This window comes from Hemiscyllium ocellatum, unplaced genomic scaffold, assembly GCF_020745735.1.
Source record: "Hemiscyllium ocellatum isolate sHemOce1 unplaced genomic scaffold, sHemOce1.pat.X.cur. scaffold_3575_pat_ctg1, whole genome shotgun sequence".
NCBI classification, from domain to species: Eukaryota; Metazoa; Chordata; class Chondrichthyes; order Orectolobiformes; family Hemiscylliidae; genus Hemiscyllium; species Hemiscyllium ocellatum.
This window is the reverse complement of record NW_026868480.1, coordinates 1-15,766: the sequence shown is the minus strand read 5'-3', so window position 1 is coordinate 15,766 and position 15,766 is coordinate 1. Positions and strand designations below refer to the sequence as shown.

General features: G+C 45.8%; 5 non-coding genes across 5 annotated transcripts; all 5 read right to left on the bottom strand.

Moving 5' to 3' along the window:
- Window positions 1-2,491: 2,491 nt before the first annotated feature.
- trnav-aac (transfer RNA valine (anticodon AAC)) lies at window positions 2,492-2,564 on the bottom strand. Its single transcript has one exon. It is a non-coding gene; the product is annotated as a tRNA-Val (tRNA).
- Window positions 2,565-5,767: 3,203 nt separating this feature from the next.
- Window positions 5,768-5,840, bottom strand: trnav-aac (transfer RNA valine (anticodon AAC)). Its single transcript has one exon. It is a non-coding gene; the product is annotated as a tRNA-Val (tRNA).
- A 3,205-nt stretch (window positions 5,841-9,045) lies between these two features.
- trnav-aac (transfer RNA valine (anticodon AAC)) lies at window positions 9,046-9,118 on the bottom strand. The gene has a single exon. It is a non-coding gene; the product is annotated as a tRNA-Val (tRNA).
- Window positions 9,119-12,319: 3,201 nt separating this feature from the next.
- trnav-aac (transfer RNA valine (anticodon AAC)) lies at window positions 12,320-12,392 on the bottom strand. The gene has a single exon. It is a non-coding gene; the product is annotated as a tRNA-Val (tRNA).
- Window positions 12,393-15,572: 3,180 nt separating this feature from the next.
- Window positions 15,573-15,646, bottom strand: trnav-aac (transfer RNA valine (anticodon AAC)). The gene has a single exon. It is a non-coding gene; the product is annotated as a tRNA-Val (tRNA).
- Between the last annotated feature and the right edge of the window lie 120 nt (window positions 15,647-15,766).

The following is a 15,766-nucleotide window of genomic DNA, read 5'->3' as shown; positions in this document are numbered from 1 at the left end:
CGACTTCCTTACTTTTGCTGTGACTGACCATACTTCGTGAAGTTTTCCCAGATCCTCAGTTGAGGATTTTTGCTGCTGGAAGTTACCTCAGAAGCCCTGTTAACTCGTAATGTATTGAGCGAATCGCAAACAGAAAGCATTTAACACGGAACACAAACAAAACTGGCATACCTAATGCATGTTCAGACACAGCGAAGCATGAATGCTAAATGTGAGACAGTCCGAGGGCATGAGGCATAAAGTAACCTCACAACTAACAACTGGGCAATTCCAAACTACTCTTTCAAACATACTGCAGCCTTAGTGCACCACCACTTCCCAGACAATGCTGAAAAGAGAGAAAGAAGGAATATAATAAGTATGGGCCATAAAAAAGTGAATTTCACCAATCACAGTCTCGATTAGATTACCTTTCCCTTCCGGTGTCTCCAAGACGGAAATGAAGGAAATGGGAGAAATTCAATAACATATTCAGTGGAAAGAATTTCCCATTCGCCAGAAAGCCAAATAACGATGAATCGACTCAGCGCAGGACTTTGTTTCACAACAGCGATGAAATAACAGTCTCCATTCGGTTCCAGTAAAAACTCAACTTGCCTGGAACGTAAACCAAGCGCTGAGCTGTTTGCGATTTTCTGCAGGGGTGGCGAGCACCATCATGACAGCAGAGAGACTTCACAAAATACCCCTGGAACATCAACGCAGCGGGGATCGAAGCAGCATTTTAACGATGCTGCGGCGGTGGAGCTGACCAGCTGAAATGGCAGTGGTGGGATTCGAACTCGCCATGTACAGAACAGGAACCTGGATCCAGCGCCTTAGACCGCTCGGCCACACTACCAGACGCGCGCCGCGCATTTTCTTGCATTTCGGATTGTGCTCCTGCATAACCACACATGCTAAGTCACATGAAAAGGGTTCCATGGTCCCACTCCGACTCGCACAGCTGCTGGGATGTGCCCAGCTACAATGACAATTTCGCAGCAGATAATGAAATCCCATCAATCCAGGCAAAAATCAATGGTAAGCTGAGTCTATCTTCTCAGACTCTTTTCAACCAGAAATGTATCTTTGACTGCATGAGAATATATGTTCGGTTATGATTTGGTCAAATCACCATGAGCTGCTTGACATTACTTCAATTTCGATTCTTGCTTTGCTGAATGATTTCACCCATTGCTGGAAACAGGACAACTTCCACATTTACACGGAACACAAAACACACCGGACTACAGAGAAAATGCACAAAGCTGAGCAGGCCGTGTTCCACATTATACCGTGCAGCATCGTTTCAGTCACTGTGTCTGTTTTGCAGAATAAGAGTTCCAAAGAATGTTCTCCACCCTAAAACCGGAGGTAGCATTACAACCCGAGAACGACAGATCACATTGGGAGGATGCTCTGACCTCGGGGCCAGTTCGAGATGCCACTTTCCTTGCCTTTTACCTTAACCGTGCAATTGGCTGCAGGGATGTTCACACCTGGACATGAGCCACATCGATACCAACTGAATAGGAAACCTGTGTGGGAATCGACAAGAAGCGACTCAATAAATTTTGCTAAACTCCATGATGCTTATTAGAAATGCAGTTTCTGCTCACGTCAATTTAAAAGGCAGTTTCTGAACATGGTAACAGAAGTTCCTACTCACCCACCCCCACTGCGGAAGAGGTGCTAACTGCCCTTGACTGCTTTTTGTTCTCAATGTGAAGAGCTCTCCCGCATGAGTCACCTTCACGTCTCTTGTTGCTGAGTGACTCACAAAGAAGGAGTTTCACCAGAGCTGCAACTGCCTCACTTTCCCACTCGCCCTCCCGTTTACATTTTCCTGCTCGTCAGTGATTTAAAGAAAACCAAAAGGTTGCGATGTCATTCTGTAGCCTCTCTGTCAATTCCTCCGTTACAGTTCCAACATGGCTTAGATCTCGGGGCTCACCTTAATACTAGCGACGCTATGAAATCACAAGTCCAGAGGTTCCTCTGAGAGTGTAATTTCTTTCATTGCTGTTGCTGATTGAATGAGTCACTATAACGTGCGAACTGATCCAAACCATGATTCAGCACCTCTGCTGCCAATTCTCGCACGTTGAATAACGACAGGCAGCTTCCAAATGAGGCCTTGCAGAGACGACTTTGGGTACATTTGTCAGACAGACAGTTGAGGAATCCGTGGCGTACTGTGACATCAGCTCATCAGCTTCTTCCCTGTCTTTGAACCGGCCCGCCTGCGCAAGGAATGCAAATGCGGTATTGCTTTTTGTGGAAGATTCAGAACGCGGTAACTACACTCTGAAACAGAATGGCATATGATCAGACCCAGCTTGGAGAAAACCTTTACAATGCTTTGCAAACGAATTTAATGGAATTGCATTACATTTCACAAAGAGAGCAGATTTGTTCGAGCGATTTCGAAGGCAGGTTTGCAGATGGGAAAGCAAGCAAGAAAGCTCCGTTCTTGTCCGTGTAAAAGGCTGCAATTGAAGAACAAAGCAGTTTCTGCCCAGTTTCGAACTGGGGACCTTTCGCGTGTTAGGCGAATGTGATGACCACTACACTACAGAAACAAGCCTGTGCCGGCCGCGCCGCGGCTCTGTGGCATCCAGCACTGAAAGTTGAAGCCATTCTACGTTTCACCTTTCTTTTTCCAATAGCGCGTTGTTGTCCAGGGTAATTGACATCTTGAAAAATTTTTAAAAAACAAACGTGAAATTGGTGACAAAATATAGACAAGGATGTGGTCAATGTTTGGACTGTAGAGTGAGGTGGAATAGGCTGGGACAAGTTTCCCGGCAGCATAACGGCTGCGACATGATTTTATGGAAGGGTTTTGAACTGAGTATTTACGTGTTTTACCCAAGCTAGGGTGAGTTGGAAACTCGGGAGCATAGGTTTAAGGTGAGTGCTCTGAAATTGACAAAGGAACTGAGGCACATTTCCCACACACAAGGTTGTGCGTGTATGGAATGAGCTACCAGAGGAAGTGGAGGAGGCTATTGCACTCAGAAAATTGCAATGGTAATCGGATCAGTTTCTGGATAGGATGGGTTCAGAGGGATTGAGGCCAAATGCTGGGGAACGGGACTTGTTTAACTTTGGATATGTGGTGAGCATGGATGAGATACCCCAAAGTATCTGTTTCCACGCGGTGTACCCCAATAACGTTGTGTTTGAAAGGATTACTTTTTAGCGGAGCTTGCCTTCGCAGTCTGTAGCACAATCATTTAGACTGTTCGACTGCTCACGGGAAAGGTAGTATTGTGAAACACTGCAGAAACGAACGACTTCCTTACTTTTGCTGTGACTGACCATACTTCGTGAAGTTTTCCCAGATCCTCAGTTGAGGATTTTTGCTGCTGGAAGTTACCTCAGAAGCCCTGTTAACTCGTAATGTATTGAGCGAATCGCAAACAGAAAGCATTTAACACGGAACACAAACAAAACTGGCATACCTAATGCATGTTCAGACACAGCGAAGCATGAATGCTAAATGTGAGACAGTCCGAGGGCATGAGGCATAAAGTAACCTCACAACTAACAACTGGGCAATTCCAAACTACTCTTTCAAACATACTGCAGCCTTAGTGCACCACCACTTCCCAGACAATGCTGAAAAGAGAGAAAGAAGGAATATAATAAGTATGGGCCATAAAAAAGTGAATTTCACCAATCACAGTCTCGATTAGATTACCTTTCCCTTCCGGTGTCTCCAAGACGGAAATGAAGGAAATGGGAGAAATTCAATAACATATTCAGTGGAAAGAATTTCCCATTCGCCAGAAAGCCAAATAACGATGAATCGACTCAGCGCAGGACTTTGTTTCACAACAGCGATGAAATAACAGTCTCCATTCGGTTCCAGTAAAACTCAACTTGCCTGGAACGTAAACCAAGCGCTGAGCTGTTTGCGATTTTCTGCAGGGGTGGCGAGCACCATCATGACAGCAGAGAGACTTCACAAAATACCCTGGAACATCAACGCAGCGGGGATCGAAGCAGCATTTTAACGATGCTGCGGCGGTGGAGCTGACCAGCTGAAATGGCAGTGGTGGGATTCGAACTCGCCATTACAGAACAGGAACCTGGATCCAGCGCCTTAGACCGCTCGGCCACACTACCAGAGGCGCCGCGCATTTTCTTGCATTTCGGATTGTGCTCCTGCATAACCACACATGCTAAGTCACATGAAAAGGGTTCCATGGTCCCACTCCGACTCGCACAGCTGCTGGGATGTGCCCAGCTACAATGACAATTTCGCAGCAGATAATGAAATCCCATCAATCCAGGCAAAAATCAATGGTAAGCTGAGTCTATCTTCTCAGACTCTTTTCAACCAGAAATGTATCTTTGACTGCATGAGAATATATGTTCGGTTATGATTTGGTCAAATCACCATGAGCTGCTTGACATTACTTCAATTTCGATTCTTGCTTTGCTGAATGATTTCACCCATTGCTGGAAACAGGACAACTTCCACATTTACACGGAACACAAAACACACCGGACTACAGAGAAAATGCACAAAGCTGAGCAGGCCGTGTTCCACATTATACCGTGCAGCATCGTTTCAGTCACTGTGTCTGTTTTGCAGAATAAGAGTTCCAAAGAATGTTCTCCACCCTAAAACCGGAGGTAGCATTACAACCCGAGAACGACAGATCACATTGGGAGGATGCTCTGACCTCGGGGCCAGTTCGAGATGCCACTTTCCTTGCCTTTTACCTTAACCGTGCAATTGGCTGCAGGGATGTTCACACCTGGACATGAGCCACATCGATACCAACTGAATAGGAAACCTGTGTGGGAATCGACAAGAAGCGACTCAATAAATTTTGCTAAACTCCATGATGCTTATTAGAAATGCAGTTTCTGCTCACGTCAATTTAAAAGGCAGTTTCTGAACATGGTAACAGAAGTTCCTACTCACCCCACCCCCACTGCGGAAGAGGTGCTAACTGCCCTTGAGTGCTTTTTGTTCTCAATGTGAAGAGCTCTCCCGCATGAGTCACCTTCACGTCTCTTGTTGCTGAGTGACTCACAAAGAAGGAGTTTCACCAGAGCTGCAACTGCCTCACTTTCCCACTCGCCCTCCCGTTTACATTTTCCTGCTCGTCAGTGATTTAAAGAAAACCAAAAGGTTGCGATGTCATTCTGTAGCCTCTCTGTCAATTCCTCCGTTACAGTTCCAACATGGCTTAGATCTCGGGGCTCACCTTAATACTAGCGACGCTATGAAATCACAAGTCCAGAGGTTCCTCTGAGAGTGTAATTTCTTTCATTGCTGTTGCTGATTGAATGAGTCACTATAACGTGCGAACTGATCCAAACCATGATTCAGCACCTCTGCTGCCAATTCTCGCACGTTGAATAACGACAGGCAGCTTCCAAATGAGGCCTTGCAGAGACGACTTTGGGGTACATTTGTCAGACAGACTAGTTGAGGAATCCGTGGCGTACTGTGACATCAGCTCATCAGCTTCTTCCCTGTCTTTGAACCGGCCCGCCTGCGCAAGGAATGCAAATGCGGTATTGCTTTTTGTGGAAGATTCAGAACGCGGTAACTACACTCTGAAACAGAATGGCATATGATCAGACCCAGCTTGGAGAAAACCTTTACAATGCTTTGCAAACGAATTTAATGGAATTGCATTACATTTCACAAAGAGAGCAGATTTGTTCGAGCGATTTCGAAGGCAGGTTTGCAGATGGGAAAGCAAGCAAGAAAGCTCCGTTCTTGTCCGTGTAAAAGGCTGCAATTGAAGAACAAAGCAGTTTCTGCCCAGTTTCGAACTGGGGACCTTTCGCGTGTTAGGCGAATGTGATGACCACTACACTACAGAAACAAGCCTGTGCCGGCCGCGCCGCGGCTCTGTGGCATCCAGCACTGAAAGTTGAAGCCATTCTACGTTTCACCTTTCTTTTTCCAATAGCGCGTTGTTGTCCAGGGTAATTGACATCTTGAAAAATTTTTAAAAAACAAACGTGAAATTGGTGACAAAATATAGACAAGGATGTGGTCAATGTTTGGACTGTAGAGTGAGGTGGAATAGGCTGGGACAAGTTTCCCGGCAGCATAACGGCTGCGACATGATTTTATGGAAGGGTTTTGAACTGAGTATTTACGTGTTTTACCCAAGCTAGGGTGAGTTGGAAACTCGGGAGCATAGGTTTAAGGTGAGTGCTCTGAAATTGACAAAGGAACTGAGGCACATTTCCCACACACAAGGTTGTGCGTGTATGGAATGAGCTACCAGAGGAAGTGGAGGAGGCTATTGCACTCAGAAAATTGCAATGGTAATCGGATCAGTTTCTGGATAGGATGGGTTCAGAGGGATTGAGGCCAAATGCTGGGGAACGGGACTTGTTTAACTTTGGATATGTGGTGAGCATGGATGAGATACCCAAAGTATCTGTTTCCACGCGGTGTACCCCAATAACGTTGTGTTTGAAAGGATTACTTTTTAGCGGAGCTTGCCTTCGCAGTCTGTAGCACAATCATTTAGACTGTTCGACTGCTCACGGGAAAGGTAGTATTGTGAAACACTGCAGAAACGAACGACTTCCTTACTTTTGCTGTGACTGACCATACTTCGTGAAGTTTTCCCAGATCCTCAGTTGAGGATTTTTGCTGCTGGAAGTTACCTCAGAAGCCCTGTTAACTCGTAATGTATTGAGCGAATCGCAAACAGAAAGCATTTAACACGGAACACAAACAAAACTGGCATACCTAATGCATGTTCAGACACAGCGAAGCATGAATGCTAAATGTGAGACAGTCCGAGGGCATGAGGCATAAAGTAACCTCACAACTAACAACTGGGCAATTCCAAACTACTCTTTCAAACATACTGCAGCCTTAGTGCACCACCACTTCCCAGACAATGCTGAAAAGAGAGAAAGAAGGAATATAATAAGTATGGGCCATAAAAAAGTGAATTTCACCAATCACAGTCTCGATTAGATTACCTTTCCCTTCCGGTGTCTCCAAGACGGAAATGAAGGAAATGGGAGAAATTCAATAACATATTCAGTGGAAAGAATTTCCCATTCGCCAGAAAGCCAAATAACGATGAATCGACTCAGCGCAGGACTTTGTTTCACAACAGCGATGAAATAACAGTCTCCATTCGGTTCCAGTAAAAACTCAACTTGCCTGGAACGTAAACCAAGCGCTGAGCTGTTTGCGATTTTCTGCAGGGGTGGCGAGCACCATCATGACAGCAGAGAGACTTCACAAAATACCCTGGAACATCAACGCAGCGGGGATCGAAGCAGCATTTTAACGATGCTGCGGCGGTGGAGCTGACCAGCTGAAATGGCAGTGGTGGGATTCGAACTCGCCATTACAGAACAGGAACTGGATCCAGCGCCTTAGACCGCTCGGCCACACTACCAGACCGCGCCGGCGCGCATTTTCTTGCATTTCGGATTGTGCTCCTGCATAACCACACATGCTAAGTCACATGAAAAGGGTTCCATGGTCCCACTCCGACTCGCACAGCTGCTGGGATGTGCCCAGCTACAATGACAATTTCGCAGCAGATAATGAAATCCCATCAATCCAGGCAAAAATCAATGGTAAGCTGAGTCTATCTTCTCAGACTCTTTTCAACCAGAAATGTATCTTTGACTGCATGAGAATATATGTTCGGTTATGATTTGGTCAAATCACCATGAGCTGCTTGACATTACTTCAATTTCGATTCTTGCTTTGCTGAATGATTTCACCCATTGCTGGAAACAGGACAACTTCCACATTTACACGGAACACAAAACACACCGGACTACAGAGAAAATGCACAAAGCTGAGCAGGCCGTGTTCCACATTATACCGTGCAGCATCGTTTCAGTCACTGTGTCTGTTTTGCAGAATAAGAGTTCCAAAGAATGTTCTCCACCCTAAAACCGGAGGTAGCATTACAACCCGAGAACGACAGATCACATTGGGAGGATGCTCTGACCTCGGGGCCAGTTCGAGATGCCACTTTCCTTGCCTTTTACCTTAACCGTGCAATTGGCTGCAGGGATGTTCACACCTGGACATGAGCCACATCGATACCAACTGAATAGGAAACCTGTGTGGGAATCGACAAGAAGCGACTCAATAAATTTTGCTAAACTCCATGATGCTTATTAGAAATGCAGTTTCTGCTCACGTCAATTTAAAAGGCAGTTTCTGAACATGGTAACAGAAGTTCCTACTCACCCCACCCCCACTGCGGAAGAGGTGCTAACTGCCCTTGAGTGCTTTTTGTTCTCAATGTGAAGAGCTCTCCGCATGAGTCACCTTCACGTCTCTTGTTGCTGAGTGACTCACAAAGAAGGAGTTTCACCAGAGCTGCAACTGCCTCACTTTCCCACTCGCCCTCCCGTTTACATTTTCCTGCTCGTCAGTGATTTAAAGAAAACCAAAAGGTTGCGATGTCATTCTGTAGCCTCTCTGTCAATTCCTCCGTTACAGTTCCAACATGGCTTAGATCTCGGGGCTCACCTTAATACTAGCGACGCTATGAAATCACAAGTCCAGAGGTTCCTCTGAGAGTGTAATTTCTTTCATTGCTGTTGCTGATTGAATGAGTCACTATAACGTGCGAACTGATCCAAACCATGATTCAGCACCTCTGCTGCCAATTCTCGCACGTTGAATAACGACAGGCAGCTTCCAAATGAGGCCTTGCAGAGACGACTTTGGGGTACATTTGTCAGACAGACTAGTTGAGGAATCCGTGGCGTACTGTGACACCAGCTCATCAGCTTCTTCCCTGTCTTTGAACCGGCCCGCCTGCGCAAGGAATGCAAATGCGGTATTGCTTTTTGTGGAAGATTCAGAACGCGGTAACTACACTCTGAAACAGAATGGCATATGATCAGACCCAGCTTGGAGAAAACCTTTACAATGCTTTGCAAACGAATTTAATGGAATTGCATTACATTTCACAAAGAGAGCAGATTTGTTCGAGCGATTTCGAAGGCAGGTTTGCAGATGGGAAAGCAAGCAAGAAAGCTCCGTTCTTGTCCGTGTAAAAGGCTGCAATTGAAGAACAAAGCAGTTTCTGCCCAGTTTCGAACTGGGGACCTTTCGCGTGTTAGGCGAATGTGATGACCACTACACTACAGAAACAAGCCTGTGCCGGCCGCGCCGCGGCTCTGTGGCATCCAGCACTGAAAGTTGAAGCCATTCTACGTTTCACCTTTCTTTTTCCAGCGCGTTGTTGTCCAGGGTAATTGACATCTTGAAAAATTTTTAAAAAACAAACGTGAAATTGGTGACAAAATATAGACAAGGATGTGGTCAATGTTTGGACTGTAGAGTGAGGTGGAATAGGCTGGGACAAGTTTCCCGGCAGCATAACGGCTGCGACATGATTTTATGGAAGGGTTTTGAACTGAGTATTTACGTGTTTTACCCAAGCTAGGGTGAGTTGGAAACTCGGGAGCATAGGTTTAAGGTGAGTGCTCTGAAATTGACAAAGGAACTGAGGCACATTTCCCACACACAAGGTTGTGCGTGTATGGAATGAGCTACCAGAGGAAGTGGAGGAGGCTATTGCACTCAGAAAATTGCAATGGTAATCGGATCAGTTTCTGGATAGGATGGGTTCAGAGGGATTGAGGCCAAATGCTGGGGAACGGGACTTGTTTAACTTTGGATATGTGGTGAGCATGGATGAGATACACCAAAGTATCTGTTTCCACGCGGTGTACCCCAATAACGTTGTGTTTGAAAGGATTACTTTTTAGCGGAGCTTGCCTTCGCAGTCTGTAGCACAATCATTTAGACTGTTCGACTGCTCACGGGAAAGGTAGTATTGTGAAACACTGCAGAAACGAACGACTTCCTTACTTTTGCTGTGACTGACCATACTTCGTGAAGTTTTCCCAGATCCTCAGTTGAGGATTTTTGCTGCTGGAAGTTACCTCAGAACCCTGTTAACTCGTAATGTATTGAGCGAATCGCAAACAGAAAGCATTTAACACGGAACACAAACAAAACTGGCATACCTAATGCATGTTCAGACACAGCGAAGCATGAATGCTAAATGTGAGACAGTCCGAGGGCATGAGGCATAAAGTAACCTCACAACTAACAACTGGGCAATTCCAAACTACTCTTTCAAACATACTGCAGCCTTAGTGCACCACCACTTCCCAGACAATGCTGAAAAGAGAGAAAGAAAGAATATAATAAGTATGGGCCATAAAAAAGTGAATTTCACCAATCACAGTCTCGATTAGATTACCTTTCCCTTCCGGTGTCTCCAAGACGGAAATGAAGGAAATGGGAGAAATTCAATAACATATTCAGTGGAAAGAATTTCCCATTCGCCAGAAAGCCAAATAACGATGAATCGACTCAGCGCAGGACTTTGTTTCACAACAGCGATGAAATAACAGTCTCCATTCGGTTCCAGTAAAAACTCAACTTGCCTGGAACGTAAACCAAGCGCTGAGCTGTTTGCGATTTTCTGCAGGGGTGGCGAGCACCATCATGACAGCAGAGAGACTTCACAAAATACCCCTGGAACATCAACGCAGCGGGGATCGAAGCAGCATTTTAACGATGCTGCGGCGGTGGAGTGACCAGCTGAAATGGCAGTGGTGGGATTCGAACTCGCCATTTACAGAACAGGAACCTGGATCCAGCGCCTTAGACCGCTCGGCCACACTACCAGACGCGCCGCGCGCATTTTCTTGCATTTCGGATTGTGCTCCTGCATAACCACACATGCTAAGTCACATGAAAAGGGTTCCATGGTCCCACTCCGACTCGCACAGCTGCTGGGATGTGCCCAGCTACAATGACAATTTCGCAGCAGATAATGAAATCCCATCAATCCAGGCAAAAATCAATGGTAAGCTGAGTCTATCTTCTCAGACTCTTTTCAACCAGAAATGTATCTTTGACTGCATGAGAATATATGTTCGGTTATGATTTGGTCAAATCACCATGAGCTGCTTGACATTACTTCAATTTCGATTCTTGCTTTGCTGAATGATTTCACCCATTGCTGGAAACAGGACAACTTCCACATTTACACGGAACACAAAACACACCGGACTACAGAGAAAATGCACAAAGCTGAGCAGGCCGTGTTCCACATTATACCGTGCAGCATCGTTTCAGTCACTGTGTCTGTTTTGCAGAATAAGAGTTCCAAAGAATGTTCTCCACCCTAAAACCGGAGGTAGCATTACAACCCGAGAACGACAGATCACATTGGGAGGATGCTCTGACCTCGGGGCCAGTTCGAGATGCCACTTTCCTTGCCTTTTACCTTAACCGTGCAATTGGCTGCAGGGATGTTCACACCTGGACATGAGCCACATCGATACCAACTGAATAGGAAACCTGTGTGGGAATCGACAAGAAGCGACTCAATAAATTTTGCTAAACTCCATGATGCTTATTAGAAATGCAGTTTCTGCTCACGTCAATTTAAAAGGCAGTTTCTGAACATGGTAACAGAAGTTCCTACTCACCCCACCCCACTGCGGAAGAGGTGCTAACTGCCCTTGAGTGCTTTTTGTTCTCAATGTGAAGAGCTCTCCCGCATGAGTCACCTTCACGTCTCTTGTTGCTGAGTGACTCACAAAGAAGGAGTTTCACCAGAGCTGCAACTGCCTCACTTTCCCACTCGCCCTCCCGTTTACATTTTCCTGCTCGTCAGTGATTTAAAGAAAACCAAAAGGTTGCGATGTCATTCTGTAGCCTCTCTGTCAATTCCTCCGTTACAGTTCCAACATGGCTTAGATCTCGGGGCTCACCTTAATACTAGCGACGCTATGAAATCACAAGTCCAGAGGTTCCTCTGAGAGTGTAATTTCTTTCATTGCTGTTGCTGATTGAATGAGTCACTATAACGTGCGAACTGATCCAAACCATGATTCAGCACCTCTGCTGCCAATTCTCGCACGTTGAATAACGACAGGCAGCTTCCAAATGAGGCCTTGCAGAGACGACTTTGGGTACATTTGTCAGACAGACCAGTTGAGGAATCCGTGGCGTACTGTGACACCAGCTCATCAGCTTCTTCCCTGTCTTTGAACCGGCCCGCCTGCGCAAGGAATGCAAATGCGGTATTGCTTTTTGTGGAAGATTCAGAACGCGGTAACTACACTCTGAAACAGAATGGCATATGATCAGACCCAGCTTGGAGAAAACCTTTACAATGCTTTGCAAACGAATTTAATGGAATTGCATTACATTTCACAAAGAGAGCAGATTTGTTCGAGCGATTTCGAAGGCAGGTTTGCAGATGGGAAAGCAAGCAAGAAAGCTCCGTTCTTGCCCGTGTAAAAGGCTGCAATTGAAGAACAAAGCAGTTTCTGCCCAGTTTCGAACTGGGGACCTTTCGCGTGTTAGGCGAATGTGATGACCACTACACTACAGAAACAAGCCTGTGCCGGCCGCGCCGCGGCTCTGTGGCATCCAGCACTGAAAGTTGAAGCCATTCTACGTTTCACCTTTCTTTTTCCAATAGCGCGTTGTTGTCCAGGGTAATTGACATCTGAAAAATTTTAAAAAAACAAACGTGAAATTGGTGACAAAATATAGACAAGGATGTGGTCAATGTTTGGACTGTAGAGTGAGGTGGAATAGGCTGGGACAAGTTTCCCGGCAGCATAACGGCTGCGACATGATTTTATGGAAGGGTTTTGAACTGAGTATTTACGTGTTTTACCCAAGCTAGGGTGAGTTGGAAACTCGGGAGCATAGGTTTAAGGTGAGTGCTCTGAAATTGACAAAGGGACTGAGGCACATTTCCCACACACAAGGTTGTGCGTGTATGGAATGAGCTACCAGAGGAAGTGGAGGAGGCTATTGCACTCAGAAAATTGCAATGGTAATCGGATCAGTTTCTGGATAGGATGGGTTCAGAGGGATTGAGGCCAAATGCTGGGGAACGGGACTTGTTTAACTTTGGATATGTGGTGAGCATGGATGAGATACACCAAAGTATCTGTTTCCACGCGGTGTACCCCAATAACGTTGTGTTTGAAAGGATTACTTTTTAGCGGAGCTTGCCGTCGCAGTCTGTAGCACAATCATTTAGACTGTTCGACTGCTCACGGGAAAGGTAGTATTGTGAAACACTGCAGAAACGAACGACTTCCTTACTTTTGCTGTGACTGACCATACTTCGTGAAGTTTTCCCAGATCCTCAGTTGAGGATTTTTGCTGCTGGAAGTTACCTCAGACCCCTGTTAACTCGTAATGTATTGAGCGAATCGCAAACAGAAAGCATTTAACACGGACACAAACAAACTGGCATACTAATGCATGTTCAGACACAGCGAAGCATGAATGCTAAATGTGAGACAGTCCGAGGCATGAGGCATAAAGTAACCTCACAACTAACAACTGGGCAATTCCAAACTCTTTTCAAACATACTGCAGCCTTAGTGCACCACCACTTCCCAGACAATGCTGAAAAGAGAGAAAGAAAGAATATAATAAGTATGGGCCATAAAAAAGTGAATTTCACCAATCACAGTCTCGATTAGATTACATTTCCCTTCGGTGTCTCAAGACGGAAATGAAGGAAATGGGGAGAAATTCAATAACATATTCAGTGGAAAGAATTTCCCATTCGCCAGAAAGCCAAATAACGATGAATCGACTCAGCGCAGGACTTTGTTTCACAACAGCGATGAAATAACAGTCTCCATTCGGTTCCAGTAAAAACTCAACTTGCTGGAACGTAAACCAAGCGCTGAGCTGTTTGCGATTTTCTGCAGGGGTGGCGAGCACCATCATGACAGCAGAGAGACTTCACAAAATTCCCTGGAACATCAACGCAGCGGGGGATCGAAGCAGCATTTTAACGATGCTGCGGGCGGTGGAGCTGACCAGCTGAAATGGCAGTGGTGGGATTCGAACTCGCCATTTACAGAACAGGAACCTGGATCCAGCGCCTTAGACCGCTCGGCCACACTACCGACAACAAGCCGCGCATTTTCTTGCATTTCGGATTGTGCTCCTGATAACCATGCAGTCACATGAAAAGGGTTCCATGGTCCCACTCCGACTCGCACAGCTGCTGGGATGTGCCAGCTACAATGACAATTTCGCAGCAGATAATGAAATCCCATCAATCCAGGCAAAAATCAATGGTAAACTGAGTCTATCTTCTCAGACTCTTTTCAACCAGAAATGTATCTTTGACTGCATGAGAATATATGTTCGGTTATGATTTGGTCAAATCACCATGAGCTGCTTGACATTACTTCAATTTCGATTCTTGCTTTGCTGAATGATTTCACCCATTGCTGGAAACAGGACAACTTCCACATTTACACGGAACACAAAACACACGGACTACAGAGAAAATGCACAAAGCTGAGCAGGCCGTGTTCCACATTATACCGTGCAGCATCGTTTCAGTCACTGTGTCTGTTTTGCAGAATAAGAGTTCCAAGAATGTTCTCCACCCTAAAACCGGAGGTAGCATTACAACCCGAGAACGACAGATCACATTGGGAGGATGCTCTGACCTCGGGGCCAGTTCGAGATGCCACTTTCCTTGCCTTTTCCTTAACCGTGCAATTGGCTGCAGGGATGTTCACACCTGGACATGAGCCACATCGATACCAACTGAATAGGAAACCTGTGTGGGAATCGACAAGAAGCGACTCAATAAATTTTGCTAAACTCCATGATGCTTATTAGAATGCAGTTTCTGCTCACGTCAATTTAAAAGGCAGTTTCTGAAATGGTAACAGAAGTTCCTACTCACCCCACCCCCACTGCGGAAGAGGTGCTAACTGCCCTTGAGTGCTTTTTGTTCTCAATGTGAAGAGCTCTCCCGCATGAGTCACCTTCACGTCTCTTGTTGCTGAGTGACTCACAAAGAAGGAGTTTCACCAGAGCTGCAACTGCCTCACTTTCCCACTCGCCTCCCGTTTACATTTTCCTGCTCGTCAGTGATTTAAAGAAAACCAAAAGGTTGCGATGTCATTCTGTAGCCTCTCTGTCAATTCCTCCGTTACAGTTCCAACATGGCTTAGATCTCGGGGCTCACCTTAATACTAGCGACGCTATGAAATCACAAGTCCAGAGGTTCCTCTGAGAGTGTAATTTCTTTCATTGCTGTTGCTGATTGAATGAGTCACTATAACGTGCGAACTGATCCAAACCATGATTCAGCACCTCTGCTGCCAATTCTCGCACGTTGAATAACGACAGGCAGCTTCCAAATGAGGCCTTGCAGAGACGACTTTGGGGTACATTTGTCAGACAGACCAGTTGAGGAATCCGTGGCGTACTGTGACACCAGCTCATCAGCTTCTTCTGTCTTTGAACCGGCCCGCCTGCGCAAGGAATGCAAATGCGGTACTGCTTTTTGTGGAAGATTCAGAACGCGGTAACTACACTCTGAAACAGAATGGCATATGATCAGACCCAGCTTGGAGAAAACTTTACAATGCTTTGCAAACGAATTTAATGGAATTGCATTACATTTCACAAAGAGAGCAGATTTGTTCGAGCGATTCGAAGGCAGGTTTGCAGATGGGAAAGCAAGCAAGAAAGCTCGTTCTTGTCCGTGTAAAAGGCTGCAATTGAAGAACAAAGCAGTTTCTGCCCAGTTTCGAACTGGGGACCTTTCGCGTGTTAGGCGAATGTGATGACCACTACACTACAGGAAACAAGCCTGTGCCGGCCGCGCCGCGGCTTTGTGGCATCAGCACTGAAGTTGAAGCCATTCTACGTTTCACCTTTCTTTTTCCAATAGCGCGTTGTTGTCCAGGTAATTGACATCTTGAAAAA